The sequence below is a fragment of the Varanus komodoensis genome, unplaced genomic scaffold, assembly GCF_004798865.1.
Source record: "Varanus komodoensis strain SLA01 unplaced genomic scaffold, ASM479886v1 scaffold26, whole genome shotgun sequence".
In the NCBI taxonomy this organism is placed as follows: Eukaryota; Metazoa; Chordata; class Lepidosauria; order Squamata; family Varanidae; genus Varanus; species Varanus komodoensis.
The window spans coordinates 11463662-11478753 of record NW_025335684.1 but is presented as its reverse complement, the minus strand read 5'-3'; the positions used below and the strand labels follow the sequence as shown (position 1 = coordinate 11478753).

Below are 15092 nucleotides of genomic sequence, written 5' to 3'. Positions count from 1 at the left end.
AAAGGTGCCAGTGCTGGGCGCAGGCTGGAAAGGTGGTGCCGGCGGTGCCCGTGGGCCAGTGCGGGGGCGAGGCATGGGCAAGGGTGGACATGCACCGCAAGGTGGGCGCACAAGGCAGCGGCTTGCTCATTTGGAGATCGTTTCCTCCGAGTGAGCAAAACTGCCTCCCCATGTGCTGGGCGAGGTGGGCAGCAGGTCCAAATGGGCTTGGCGGGCCAGATCCAGCCCCCGGGCTGTAGTTTGAGGACCCATGGGCCAGAGGGTCCAACTACCTGCTCAGTACAGGACTGCAAGTCAGACCATCCCTCTCAGATGGCTGTCCAGTTGCATCTTGAATGCCTCTAGTGTGGGAAAGCCCACAACCTCCCTAGGTATTTGGTTCCATTGTTACACTGCTGTAACAGTCATGCATTTTTTTTCCTGAAATCTAGCTGGAATCTGACTTCCTGTACCTTGAGCACTTGAGCCTTCTTTGTGACAGTCTTTCAAGTACTTGAAGGGTGCTATCCTATCTCCAGTCTCTCTTCTTGAGGCTAAACATGCCTAGTTCTTTCAATCTCTTCTCATAGGGCTTTGTTTCCAGTCCCTGGACCATCCTTATTGCCCCTCTCTGAACCCTTTTCAGCTTGTCTGCATCTTTCTAAAACTAGTTCCTTGTGTTCTGGTACCCAGAACCAGGCAAAGTACTCCAGATGAGACCTAACCAGTGCCGAGTAAAGGGAAACTATGGTATCTGGAAGTGATACTTTTATAAATGCAGCCTAAAATAGCACTTCCCTTTTATGCACCCATTTTTCCTTGTTGAATTACATTGAGGTTGTGATCTACAATAATTTCAGGAACCTTCTCACTTGAAGTACTGTTGAACCATGTATTTAATAAAACATTTCTATCCTGCCTTCCACTAAATGTCTCAAGACGGCTTACAGAAGATGGATGGTATTCTCCATCTTGTAATAATTCATTTGGTTTATTTTTCCTAGGTGCAGAACTTGGCATTTGTTCTATTTGAATTTCATTTTGTTGTTTTCAGCCCACTGCTCCAACCTATCAAGATCACCTTGAATATTCTTTCCCTCTTCCACAGTTTCAGCTCTCCCACCTAGTTTTGTGTTATCTGCAAATCTGATAATCGTTCCCTGCATTTCCTAATCTAAATCATTAATAAAAATGTTGAAGAGCCCTAGGCCCAGAGCTGAACCTTGCAGTACCCCATTTGTTACCTCTCCCCCATTTGAGAAGGTGCCATGGATGAGCACTCTTTGAATCTGATTCTGTAGCCAACTGTGAACCCTCCTTATCATTATTCCATCTAACCCACTTTTAGCTAGTTTGCTAAGCAAGATATCATAGGGAACTTTGTCAAAACCTTTGCTGAAGTCAAGATAGATTATGTACACAGCATTCTCACAGTGTAGGGAGGTTACCCTATCAAAAAATGAGATCAGATTAGTCTGGCAGGATTTCTTCTTGAGAAATCCATGTTGGCTTCTAGTAGTTTTCAAGGTGTTTGCAGACTGACTATAATCTGCTACAGAATTTTCCTTGTGATTGATGTCAGACTGGCTGGTCTGTAGTCCCAGGTTCTCTTCCCCCACTTTCTTGAAGCCAGGGATAACATTAGCCCTTGCCAGTCATCTGGCACTGTGGTTTCTCAGAGATAATGGACAATAGTTTTGAGAGTTCTTCCACCAGCTCTAGGGTGGAATTCATTGAGCCCTGGTGATTTAAACTCATCAACTCAATTAGACGGTCCTTGACCACTCGCCTCTCAATCTTGAGCTTGATTCTGCTCCTTCAACTTGTACTTCCTTTGTCAGGAAGGTCATAGATTTTTTTTTTTTAGAGAAGACTGAGCAAATGTAGAAATTGAACACTTCTGCCTTTTCTTTTGTCTGTCTTTTACTGTGAACATATCTGGAAAAGGCATTTTTGTTGCTTTTTGCATCCCTCACTAGCACCATTCCAATCTTTAGCCTTCTTGACTCCATCCCTGTAATTCTCTGCTACCTTCCTGTATTCTTCCTTTGTAGCTTGACCTTCTTTTCACTTCTGTTACATGTCCTTTTTGCTTTTAAATCATCTCTAACCTTTTTGGGAAGCTATGTGGGATTCTTCTGTTGTCTTCTAACCCTTTTCGCTGTTGGAATTGGTTCTAATTGTGCCTTTAGAATTTTCTTTTTAAAAAATTGCTAACTATCTTGGACTCCTTTTCTCATTAGAGTCACTTTACAAAAATTGACTTTTGTAAAAATCCAGGATATGTGATTGGCTACACTTGGCTTTTGCTTCCTGTAGACTCAAGAATTCAAGTATGGCACGATCCCTTCCCTCAGAGTTCTCGCAGATGCTACTTTGTCCACTTGGTCTTCCCTCTGGGTTAGAAGAAAGTTAAGGATAACTAGTTCCCTTGCTCCTTCTTCTACTTTCTGTTGGAGGAAGTTATCAGGAACAGGTGTTAGGACTCTCTTAGAGGGCCATGTTTGGCAGAATTTGTTTCCTAAGAGTTATCAGGGAAATTGAAGTTCCCCACAACAAGGACATCATGCCTCCTTGAAACACTGACCATTTGCTTTTCAAAAGTTTCACCCGTATTTTCTCCTTGATTGAGTGGCTGGTAATGAATTCTAAACACATTCTGCCTTTTATTCCTCACTCCATTTGTAGTAATCCAGATGCTCAGTAGGGCTACTAAGCTCATCCTATTGTATTTCTGTGCAGATATATGTATCTCTAAGATATATTGCAACTCCACCCCCCCTTCTGTTCTTTCCATTCTTTTTGAACAGGTTATATCATTCAGTTGTTGAATTCCAGTCATGGGAGTAATCCCATCAAGTTTCAGTTCTACCTATCAGGTCATATTTGCCTGCCTGTACTAACAGTTCAAGTTCATGCTTTTCATTTTCCATACTCTGGGCATTTGTTTATAGACATTGAAGACCACAATGCTTTATACTCTAGCTTCCTTTCTACATTTTTGGAAGACTATTGTTGGATGCTGTAGGAACTGCTCTTTCTGTTGTAGTGCATAAGCCTTTGTCTGTTATTACACCCAGCTGTACTTTCCTGGAGTATTCAATCTAAAGCTCTCCTGAAAAATGTCTTTATGTTGTGGCCAAATGCATTCTTTTCAGTTCTTATAAGGTGCTACCCATCCTTTGCCAAGCCTCATCAGATGTGTTAATCCTCTAAATCAGGGGTCTCAAACTTGCGGCCCGCGGGCCAATTGCTGGGACGGGGGGGCACGGGGGGGCCCTGCAGCCTTCAAAGCGCCGGCGGCGCCTGGGCCGGCTGCGGGATGAGCGGCCCACCACCACCGCGGTGGTGGAATACTTGATGCAGCCCAGCCTCACCCAGACTCTACTTCCAGTGGCTCCCTGGCAAGTTGAGTTTGAGACCCCTGCTCTAAATCCTTTACCAGCCCCCTGCTCACCAGCATCCTATAGTGAGGAGCCATAGGTCAGTGGTAGAACACGTACTTTGGAAGTAGAAGGTCCTTGGTTCATTGCCTGGGATCTCCAGGTATGGCTGGAAAGGCCTCAGTTTGAAATCCTAAAGAACACCTGTCAGTCGTTGTGGACGATGCTGAGCTAGATGCAGCTTGGACCAAGGGCAGCTTCATATGACTATCTGTGAATATATTTTAAAATATATATTTTGGTAGCATCACTTCATAGAGCCTTCAGAGCATCAAACAACCTATTATAAAAATAAAATTATATCAGTTGTAACTTTAAAAATAAACATTTAATTAAAAAACCCCCTAATATCAGTAGCAAAACAAAATATAAAAAAGTATTGATTTTTATCCCACCCTTTATCTTATTGCAATGAACAAGGTGGCTTATGACTTCAGTGTACTGAGAGGTACATACTGATGGAAGTGTTCTTTAATATAATAAAACCTGGGCCATTTTGAATATCTTAAAGTTGAAGAAAGTTGAATTGTGCTGAGAAACTTTATACACTCTCAGTAAATCTCAGTCTTGCTAAGAAACAGACTATTGCATTTTGGGCAGTCTTCAGATGTAGCCCCATGTAGAACATGTTACAGTAGTCTAGCCAAGGCATGAGCATTACCAGGTACATGTAATAATAGCCAGGCATTTGTTGATGAGAAAGCAGCTTCAGTTGGTAAAATGCTCTTGCAATAGCAGTCAGGTGAGTCCAAGAACATTACAGAGTCCAGAAGGGAACTCCAAACTGCGTATGATTCTTCTGGGGAAGTACAGCCTCAATTAAAATGGGGGACCTCAACTCTAGACAAAGTTAGCCTAGCCTGTTTCCAGCTTGGCAGGACTGAGCTTCATTTAAACTTTGTTCTCCTTTATTTGCTTCAAGGCTGATCCCAGCCACTGTTTACAACTTCTGCTTTCTCACCTGGTAATGTTGAAAATCAGAAATAGGGCTGAAATTAGCATACTAATAGAAACATAGAAACTGAGTGAGTCAGAAGGGGTTTCCCAGGCCATCTGGTCTGACCCCTGACTCCCGCAGGGAAAATGCTCTGCCTCCCAGCTGACCTTGGAACAGGTGAGGAGCTAGGATTGGCAGGTCTTGGGGTCTGTGTGTATATGAATTGTATACACAAGTACATGTGTGCACAGTGCATGTGAGGCCAAGAATAGATTATGAATTTACAGTGTCTGTGTGTGAATAGTGTTAAAGGCTGTGTGTGTAAATTGGTGTTACATATTTGTAGAAGTTGACCTTGACCACTTCAAATCTAGCATATTCATCACTGGTGTGGGTGGTGGTAATCTGACCCTTGCACAAGAAAAGGAGCCTTAACCTTCACCTACACCTGGTCAGCCTATCCTGACTTAGTAAAGTCATTTTGTTATCCCAGATTTTAAAAATGAACAAAAGTTTTCAGTGAACACAGTGGAAATTCATCCAGGCAAACACAATACGTAGAGGCTGGGGCAGCTCTTGCAAGAGGGCTTAATGTAAGTTAAAGTGGTTGTGTGTATTCCTCCCACCCCACCTCCCATACTACAAAGTGCCTCTCAGTCAGGTTGAATTTGATCAGAACGTAAGCCAGTTGCTTCTTACCATTTGAAAAACTTCCACTTGTACAACATTGTATAGATGTAGAGGCACTGAAGAAATAAGATTTCACTGTTTCCATCACCATAGGCTTCAAATGTACAGTTAAATTTATTTCACTATCTCTGCCATTCTCATGACTGATTCATTGTTCTCTGTGCCTTGAAAAACATGACTCAAGCTCCACAGTTAAACCATCACAAAGATACCATATCCTATATTCTCTGGCTTAGTCAACTCTTACTTCTGGAGGCTGGCTCAGGCTTTTGACAGGAAGTCAGTGTGAGTGGATGGGAACATTAGAATCACACTAAAGCCAACCATCCTTTCATAGACCTAGAGTCAGTATAATATCCATTCTCATAAAGTAATAATCTATTTAGGAGAGAAATAATAATTCTGGCAGCTGCTCATGGATCACAAGCAGCATGCTGAGAGTAAAACATCATCATTCCAGAAAATTGTCTGCTGCATAACTTGGGCTTGGTAAACACAGAAGCAGGTGTAAAGTGGTACCACGAAGTCGTGAGGCTGCAGCATGGTTTTGGCTACTCAAAACCCAGGCTGAGTCCTTACCGATCAGTCAGCAAGTCTGCAAGGTTGATCACTCCATTCCCTGTCTCTCAGATCTAACAATAGATGCAAATACTTTAATATAGGTGACTTGCCCCGTTGAATACTGATTTTTAAAATCAAATCAAAATTTGTGGTTGTAAGAGGCCTTGAATGCTGTTTTTCTTGATAGAAATGTATACCAATAAAGCGAATAAACCCAATTGGGAATATTTTGTTCCTCCAATTTAACTACCAAGGTTTCAGTAAAGTATGCATGATTGGTACCTTTATCCAAGATGGTCTTGTTCTGTTGGCAGCTGAAATAGTATTGCAGAGTTCTAGCTGTAGGCTCATTGAGCAGCCAGATACACCCCAATAATTTCCAGAGTTGACTATACAACAAGGAGGAGGAATAGTTCTCAGTGTTCTAATACTATTTTCTATGTTGCCCTCTATCAGTGTATTGCACTTCCAAATGGACATGTATACCTTCTCTGTATCAAGCTGCCAAAAGCATATAGTGATGGGCTACCCCTGCAAAACAAACATAACTGCACTTTTTAAAAAGTCTGGTTTGTAGACCTAATACTCTTACTAACCTCATATGAAGGTACCATAGAAAAACCCTTCAGCTCTTTCCTGGAAACTTTGTGTTTCTTTTTTTATCTCTGTTAACAAAGTATATGGCCCTGATTCCAGTACCAGGTGACACTCTACAAGGTAAGAATCATTCTTCCTTATCATTAGTACCCCATTTTCCCCATGATGGGAGTCAAACAGTATAGATAAGTTTCTCTGGTGACCTCCCATTTAAACACTGATCAGACCTAGATAAATTTAGCTTCAGTAAGGTGGATGCATCACATGTATGTAGATTACCATGTTATTGCCCCCTCCAGGATAATGTCCCCTGCTGTTGCGGCCTCCAACAATAATCCTGCTTTGAGTTGGCTCTTTCCCTCCAAATATGAGAGAAATAACCCACTGGAGTGCTAAATAGCTGGTGCCTTTAAGCCGTCAAGCTGTTGAATATTGCAGATTGCAATACATATGCACACACAAAATAATAATACTCAAATCCTTTGACTCTTGAACTTGTGTTTGCATTTATGCACTCATTTGCCAAAGTGAATGTGGAACTGGTTTCAGGATATTAATACTTGGACATCTAACAAACCATTGATCAAAGTGTTTTGAAAATCAGATTAACTCTAGGCTCAGTGCCAAGAGTATGAGAGAGGGCCTCTAGTTTTGCTACCCCGTAGAGTTTGAATACATTGTGAAACCCAAACAAATCTTAAGTGAAACAAAGGCCTTGTTCCATATTTAATAATAATAATTTGAAAAGTGATTTCATGAACCCAAGTGTTTTAATAAGTCCTTTTAGTGAAAGTTGGCCAATTTTGTATTTTCTCTTAATGTCTAATATTAGAAACAAACTGCACAATTGCACAATTAGTTTTGAAGCGTATGTTTAAATTGAAAGTTACTTTTTAAAAAAGAATGGTCCAAAATAACTTTTTAAAAACTTAGCCTCTATTTTTCTTGCCATGTCTAAAATGTTGTAATCAGAGCTTAAACTTAAAATGAGGAGTGCTGGGGGTCAAGCCTGCCTGGATGTTCTAATTTCTAACCTAGAAATCCTTTCTGCTAATCCTAAATATGTAGCTCTAAGCTAAAAATTCAGAATTGCTTTCTGCACTTGAATAGGAGTTTTAAAATACAGTGTATGCTTCAGAGATGGCACTTGAGATATCACTTCTGGAACTTGGATCTCTCTCTGATACCCCATCGACGTGAAGGAATGATTCCCTAGTGTTTTTCCGTGAGTTTTGTTTGTAAGGTCCATGGCTTCCAACTCCACACTTAGTACATGTCTTTTCTCAGTGTCTACTGTGGTGTGTCATATGGTGGCATCCTGGGCATGCTGACGCAGAAGAAACTCCTGTTTTGCTCAGCTAAAGGCTAAGGCTAAATGCACTTTAGGGAAATCTAAAGCCTGCAGTGCTAAATGTACTTTCCAGGAAGTTAGGTCCTATTGAACATAGTATGTATTCTGAGTAAAATATGCACTTTGTTACCATTTATTTCCAGTTTTTCAAGGACTCTGTTCAGCTGAAATCAGGGTGGAGATAAGTAACCTAATTTAACAGTTTCTTCATTTTAGGAGTGAAGTGCCCATAGAATATTGGAGGCGTTAAATTTGTCTACATTCATGCACATTTTTTTTGCTGGAAAAATTGCAACTCCATAAGTTAGCAAGAAGTAATCACCGGATTTGTTTCTGAGTAAATATGTTCGGGATTGAGCTATCCATGCATGCTTGCACGCGCACAGGCATGCACATACATACTTGCTTACTTAACTAAAAAAAGCTCTTAAGGAATGCAGTAAGCAACAAAGATAATTCCAAAACAAAAAATGCAGAAATCCAAAAAGTTGGAGCAGCAGAGGATGCCAACCAATTATGCACAAGACAACAAAGCATAGGAATCAGAAATATATACCTAAGCAACAAACAGAACAAAAAGATTCTTCCACTGCCCTCATGCTGCCATTAGCAACTGGGCCAAGCAGATCTCCCAGGGCAAGGTATTCCCAGGCTGGGACATGGTGGCAGAGAAGGCTATCAATGCCTGCTAAACTTAATGACTATATGCTACCTCCAAGATTAGCAGTATTATGCTGGTCGGACGGTGTTGTTGCAGTTGTGTCTTTCTTGTGGGTTTTTAGTGGGCAGCCAGTTGGCCGCTGTGTGGAGAGAGTGCTTGACTAGATGGATGCTAGGTCTGATCCAGCATGGCTGTTCTTACTTTCCTAAGATTCCGTCCTGTGTTCTGGCCTGTTGAGTCTCAGATATTAGGACGTGCAACAGGATCGTTCCCAGTCACTGGGAGAGTGAGAATATAGTAGGAAGTAGCAGGATAGAATAGGAACTATTGTTGAAGTGCCCTTGTCTGAAGCCATTTAGAGTGCCTGAGAGCTTCTTTTTCATGTTCAGTGCAGGCTCTTTGTGGAGATCGTACTTCTGTTGCCTAAGGTTAGTTAGGCCTCCTTAGTTGTGGCACCTAGACTCATAATGCCATCTCTACCTGACCTCTGATTGGCAGAGTTGGCCGTACTTTTCTGGCATGCTTTTAACTAAATTAGTGTTTAGTGGTATGTTTTTGATATTTTAAACTGCTGCTATTATTTAGGTGATGGATACACTACAGCTGTTGTCTCATTTTACTCTGTGAGCTGCCCTTTGTGTACTTTTGTCATGGGGGGTGGGGTGTACATTTGTGTAAGAAATATCAAATGGAATTTTAGACTAAACTAAGGAAATAAATGACACTGTCTTTCAGTTGTATCTTACGTATATCTACTTCTGATGTTCACTGAATTTCCTGATGGGGTTTATTTGCATGCTACAATTACTTAGCATTTATTTATAATTGAATTTATAATCCGCTTAACCAATAATCCACCAGGACTCTGTAAGCGGATTTACAAAACTCATAAAAACAAACAGTGACAAGAAAAACAATATACACAACATAACAATCAACCAAAACAAACAACCACCATCAGGAGACACAAACCACACCAATATGCAATTAAACCACAAACCACAACATACATAATAATAAATACAGTGTAAGTGTACAGTATACAGCTGAAAGCTTAACCTGAGAGTTGAAAACAAATTAAAATCTGGAACATACCAATATTTATCAGATTATCTGGATCCATTTCAGTTGGGTTTCAGGCCTGGATTTGGGATGGAGACTGCAATAACCTTTGCTGGGAGAGAGACAGGGTGAACATGACCCTGTTCATTCTCCTGGATCTCTCACTGGCTCTCAGCACCATCAAACATGGTGTCCCTCTGGACAGGTTGGCTGGGTTGTGGGTGTCTGTCCTGAACTGGTGCCTGAGCTCAATAATGGACTAGATGAGGGCCAATAGACCAAGGCTCGATCCAGACAAGATGGGGGTGGGCGGTGAGTCGGATGGGTTGAATGGCCTCTATGCCCTGTCTTGTCTTGTATTCTTATTCCAGTAAATTTTCCTACTGCTACAAATGTATTTTGGGAAAGTGTCCACTTTGACTTTTTAAAGGTGTTTGTTACAAAAACTCATTAAAAAAAGCTTTCAAAAAGCTTTGGTTCTCATCTGTAGATAACTGATCACAACAGGTTGCACATAACAGGAAAATAGATAAGTATTTCCCATCTATCTTGTGAAAGATGTGGATTTTCATTTCCATATCTGCAGTGTGCATTAAGTTCTCTTTGAATGTTTCTCATCCTGTCAGCAGATATATTTCTGGATTATCCAAGGAGATTGTTGCATGGAACCCGTCTTTGACACAGGAGTCTACCTTGGTGAATTGGAGTGCTTATACAAACACAGAGAGATGTTAAAATACAGAAATTCCCCTTGCACCCTTTAAAACACTTGAGAGAGAATATTTTCAATTGTTATCAAGGCTCTGTTACCATAGATGCAGTTCTGAAATAAATAGTGTTGCTTAGTGCAGCATGAAACCCACAAATTCTGCCTGGAGTGGCCTGTCACTTCAAAAGAGTCAAGGGGTGCATTCATGAAGGGTTACCACTGTCTTCAATAGGATCATGTTGGTGTCTGTGTGCTTTAACCACAGATGTTTAAGAGGATGTCACTTCTGCCAGGTAAATTCTTATTTTAAACTATATGTACGCCCTCCTTTCAGGTCCTCTCTCATGTCCCCACCAAATGCATCTCTGATAGCAGTGGTACTGAGGAAAGAGCCTTCCCAAAGATCTGAAATCCCAGGCAGGCTTGGATGAGAGAAGGCAGTCTTTCAGGTTGCTTGATCCCAAGCTGTGGAGGGCTTTGAATTGCATCCAGCAGCAGGCAGGTAGCTAGTGAAGTCATCTTTTTCGTGTGGGTGGCTCTTGTCAACCGATTGCCCATAGCATTCTGGACCAGCTGAAGTTTTTGAACAGTTTTCAAAAGCAACCCCATGTTGCAAGAATTACTGGCGTCCATACCGAAGCCATGTGTCACCTTGGCCAGATCAGACATCTCTAGAAACAATGGCAGTTGCTGCACCAGACCATCTGTACAAGCACAGTCCTGGCCACTGTCAAAACCTGGGCATCTACGGTGTACACTATGCACCTCGTGTACTGGTTTACCTATCTGATCACCATACCACCAGCTAATAGAGGAGTTTTTCATTTGCTTTTTAAAAAATATAGGTGTGAAAAACATTTTTAGTGCTAACAATTGTTAGGGCAACTCTAGTGATTTTAAGAGAAATGTGTGCCATTGTTCATTTCCCCAGTTTTGGAGCTTGCCAGTGGTGGAGTTTGGAAGTGTAAAGGGTATAGTTATTTAACACTCTGGAATGTTTCTATCTCTTGATCATTTAGAAAGACTTTTATAATGGACAGCTTTGGTTCTTAGGAAACAAAGAGCTGTTTCTCATGCTTTTGACAGAATATTAATCTCAGAAGAGGAGTGTGCCAGAACTGGTGGTGTGATAGTGTGAAGTTACCAAATTTTTGCGGAAGCAGATAGAACATAGGAGGGGGCATACTGTTAAAAATGTAAGGTCTTAAGTGTTCAGGAAAATGTTAGATACATCTGTATCTGAAAATGTTTTAGAAGTGCTCTTTCTGGCTGTTGCTGTGTTTAAGTATAGGAAAAATACACTGTATATTATTTTTAAGAGACACAAATACCAGATTCAAGAGATACACAGGCAACTGTAATTGTGAACTTAGTTGTTATTTTGGTTTCCAAGGAAGCCCAGTCTTAGAAGTTTCATCAGTTACAAACTGAAAGTAATTGCAGTGTTATAAATCACCATGCCAAAAAAGTGTGGGAAGTGTATTTTCTTGGTTTGAAGTATTAATCACTGCCTGTATTAATAAACTGGAGAGCTATCATGCTGACACACTAGGTGGCAAAACTGGAGAGAGGAAGGTTCTTAAAGAGCAGCAGGAGAACAATGTAAGCTGCTTTGAGTTCTTTAACAGAAGAAGGTGGGATATAAATCAAATAAATAAATAAATAAAAAGATAAGTCGGTGTTTTAAAACAAAAACAATTTCTTCTTTCCCAGCTTCCCAGAACCTGGGAGGTGTGTTTAAAGGGTATGTCTGTGTGCTGTTCTCAGGTTGCTAAGGAGTGGTGGCAGCCGAAAAATGGCATGGATGCAACCAAGGATACTTTAGAGCTGTAAAACAGCTGCTTTCTCTCTTTCATCCTTGCTGGCATTGTGTGCATTTGCTGCATTTGTCCCCTGTGCCCAAGACTCTGTAATCTTAGGGATAGTAAAAGGGAGCAAGCTCTCTCCCTCTCCCCCTCCCCCCTTCCCCACGCACATGAGGTAGCTGGAAAGCTACTGTTCCAGCATCCCCTCTTGAACCTGGAAGCACCAGGTAGAAGCAAAAGAACCACTGCTGATCTTTCCAGTCTGCATTTTGCTCAAGATGGGCCTTTTCTGGTGGAGCAGAGGGGCTGGAGCTTCTGGAACCCATGATATGGAAGCTTGAGCTGGGCACTTTCTTCGTTCGCACAGGCTGTGGTAGAGTTTGCCATGCTGTAGTCTTTGCTGAAAAATGGTTTCTATTCCAGATAAATATTTGATTTCCAATATCTCTGGACACAAAGTACCACTGTTCTTAAAACAAAGTAGTATCATTATTTTAGAATAAATGTTTTTCATTCATAGAAGTTCCGTTACAGGAGAGAGTCTCAAAAAGCAGCTGGAAAAGTGGTTTGTTGTACACATAGGAAACAAACCTGGACTTCCTTCCTCTGTAGTTTGATTTTAATGTTTTCCTTGCTTTGTTTGGTTCAAGGAGTTGCTGGACATGAATAAACAGAGTAGCACCTGCAGGTTGGTCATAAATGGAAATGTCTTGATAGCTAAACATAACAATGAAATCATAAATAAATTCAAGCTGCTTCAGTAAATGTCAGCCACCATTAAGAAAACATATTAACATCACCATAGAGGATCTGAAGTGTGGGAGGGGAAAAGAATTGTAAGAGAATATTGATTTTAGAAATTTAAGATTGGTCTTATGACAATTACATGACTAACTCCTTGTTAATTATACTCCACTTTGTCACACTAATAACTAAGGGTGCAGTCCTGCACATGTTTAGGCAAAAACCGTCCTCCAATTCCTAGCATGCCCCAGCTGGTATTGCTGGCTAGAAGGTATTAACTGTAGGTCTTTTTTTCTGTCTAAATATGCATAGAATCATACCCTTCATGACTCTTGCTTTGTTGGAGGAACCAGCTCACTCTTTTTCATACTTCCCACCGCTGGCCCAGTTCAGATGCAATAGCAAGCCGTGTATGAAATCCTGGTTTGTTAACTGTGCTTTTCCATAGTGCAGCTCTCCATATTAGGATGAAATATGAAAATGTATCTTGTTGCATAAAGGAACCAAAGGCTTATATTTGCCCAAGGAGAAGCAGAGGAGCACTCAGACCTCAAGTTTGTCTCTGTTTTTACATGAAAGAAGAAACCATAATTTGTCATCAGAACTGGACAATGGTTATCTACTTCCTACTTGCAATGGAGAAAATAGCTTGTTTCTCAACCTTTTTCTTAAGTTACACAGAGGACTTTGGCTATTTAAAATGCCTCCTCTAGCCTGCCAGTTCTTTCGGAGGTGGGGTAAGCAACCTATGAACCCCCCCCCCCCAGTATTTTGGCCTACAGCATTTATCATTTCTAGCTAGCATAGCCAATGGTGAGGGTACTTGTAGGCCAAAAAACCTGCATGATCACAGGTTTTCACCCCTCCTTTAAAGAGCACACTATTTAGGATAAAAATACTAAACTTTTTATGTTCCTTTTTTCTAAGCAGATGCTTATTGTGCCCGTACACATAGGATTATTAAAGCACCTTATGGAGGAATGGTGCCAATTTAATTGGGCATTGTGTGCATTTGTTTAACTGAATGTATTTGTTTAGTAAAGATGACTAGGCCTCATAGAATATTGGTGGTCATCCATATTTGGATTTGGAAGGACTTGATATCATGGATAAATTACCATGTTCTATTGAAAGCTTGACACAAACTCTGATTTTGTTTGTTTATTTTACCTTTCCCCCATGTCCTTCATGCATAATGTCTGGTTTTTCTTCTGTCATTGGGCTGGATTGGAAAAATCCATGTCTATTTCTGGTATCAAGGAATTTTAAATATTAATTCAAATGCAGACATGGCATCTTTAAAACGTTCAGCCTGGTGCCTAAGAATGACTTCTACCCATGAGAATTAGAAACTTGTTACAAACAAATACTGAATGCTTACTTTCTTTGGAATATGTAAGAGCTGGTTGTTCTTTGTTGTAGGAAATATTTTGGAATTTACAGCATTGTCATTGATTTCCCTGCTTGGCCATCTAGTTTTTCACATCCCCTTTGTGAACATAACTCTTGTCATGTTTTGTATGCTGCTAATTGGATGCTAATTTCTAAAAAGAGCAATATTTGTTTTGCATAATTTTGCCTGTTCAAAAAAAATTCCTATCCTCCTATAATGGTCGCTCTTTTTATATTACATGTAACCATAGTAATGAGAATTAAGAGCAACTGTTGCTAGGTACCATGCTTCTATTCCCTGGGTTAAGTAAGCCTTTTTATATAAAGTAATACATGTAACAGAAAAAGCAAATAAGTATCTGTATCCATCTATCTCTTTACACACACACACACACACACACACACACACACGCTTTGACATTTCAGCTGCAGGATATTTGAAAATACATCTCAAATGTGCTTTTTAAAAAGAGTTTAATTTTGGTTTTGTCCAGTTTAATTCCATATGGCTAGTGTTATGTTCTTGATTTCAAACACATTTATTTACAAATCCCATTGATTTTAGTAGAATTTAGTTCCACATGCAGGTATTCAGTTAAAAGAAATTTGTCTTGTTAATGAATATAGTTCTGTATTCACTAAGATAGCAATTTGCATTTGTGTAAGATTTTTATTAGGAATTTTATTCTGAAATGACTCTACTAATTATATATCTATTTTAATGAGCATGTGGGAGTTTGGGGAATGTATAATGTCACAGAATAGGAGTATGACAAGCTATGCTTTCTAAAAGCTAATTATTAAGCAATGAGCAACTACAGTATTGTAAATTTGTTTGAATCCAAAAACCACTTCTCACTTAATTTTTCTCTCTGTGTAAATGCAGTTAGACACACCGGTATCTGAATGCTTCATTTGATTATTCATAATGTTCAAAGAAGTAAATGTCAGGATCAAGGAACTGACATTACTAAAATCTGCTTTCCTTCTCCACTTCCAACCTCATATGAGTTACACAACAAAATGGCAACTAAATCAAGCACATATAAATATATTTTTAGGATTTCCCCCCTGCCAGAATTTGGAATTCTTCTTTGCGGCCTCTGTGTATCACACATATGGGCTCTGTGCCTGCACGGAGCCTGTTGTCAGGAAGATTTA

At 40.3% G+C, this 15092-nt stretch overlaps 1 protein-coding gene across 5 annotated transcripts in view; it reads left to right on the top strand.

Moving 5' to 3' along the window:
* MRTFB (myocardin related transcription factor B) overlaps positions 1-15092 on the top strand; it is a 118492-nt gene that overhangs the window by 10610 nt on the left and 92790 nt on the right. The gene's annotated exons all lie outside the window — the stretch shown is intronic.